The sequence below is a fragment of the Habropoda laboriosa genome, unplaced genomic scaffold (genome assembly GCF_001263275.1).
Source record: "Habropoda laboriosa isolate 0110345459 unplaced genomic scaffold, ASM126327v1 scaffold462, whole genome shotgun sequence".
Classification (NCBI taxonomy): domain Eukaryota; kingdom Metazoa; phylum Arthropoda; class Insecta; order Hymenoptera; family Apidae; genus Habropoda; species Habropoda laboriosa.
In genome coordinates, this window is record NW_017100566.1 from 137,701 (window position 1) to 138,617 (window position 917).

The 917-nt window shown below is 38.2% G+C and overlaps 1 protein-coding gene across 1 annotated transcript in view; it reads left to right on the forward strand.

Annotated features, from left to right (window-relative positions):
* The window catches only part of LOC108576629 (protein yellow-like), a 31,497-nt gene that overhangs the window by 26,978 nt on the left and 3,602 nt on the right, over window positions 1–917 (forward strand). The window lies entirely within an intron of this gene.

Below are 917 nucleotides of genomic sequence, written 5' to 3' on the forward strand. Positions count from 1 at the left end.
CGAGACAGGAAGATGTTGAACGGTGTGTTAGGTATATACGAGCTGAAACGAGTTGTAAAATTTATCGGTGGTGAATTTCACCGGCTATGAATACTTAAACGGACAGCTCAGATCGCGTAATGCTCGTTGGCGATTATACTTTTTAAATCCGGAGTAGATTGTTGGGTAGGAAACCGCGTGGAATTTCACGGCGTGATGACCGTAGCATGTGGCTGGGAATATTGTAGGAAGTAGATAGAACCGCTTAGGTGTAAGGAGATCTCAGAAATCCGAATAAATGCGGTAGATGAAGAAAGAAATTGACGGATGATGTCAAAAAATTTGATCGAGGAGAAACGGAATAAAAAAGAGAAAAGATTTTTGTGCCGGGTCGATACTGGTGTTCGCGAACAGATCGAGAACCGTGTTCGAGACATTTTCGTGTGCATTAAACTCATTGTTCGCAAGCTGCTCGCAGACTGTTCGCGATCAGTTCTGGACAGTGTGAATTTGGAATTACACATCGATGAAATGATTCTCTTTGGTATTAACCCTTTCGTTTACGGTCATCTCTGCCGAAAAAGAGAATTACGTAGTAGAAAGGTGTATTTTAGAGAACCTCAGGTTTGCACCAAACTATTGAAACACCCTGTATGTAGATATTCGTTCGTCTTTTTTATAACTACTTAATAAATCATTTCTGGATATGAGTTTATATGAACTTTTCTCATCTATTCTACCTCTTGAATACCCTTCATCAATTTTGCACCAAACTATTGAAACACCCTGTATGTAGATATTCGTTCGTCTTTTTTATAACTACTTAATAAATCATTTCTGGATATGAGTTTATATGAACTTTTCTCATCTATTCTACCTCTTGAATACCCTTCATCAATTTTGCACCAAACTATTGAAACACCCTGTATGTAGATATT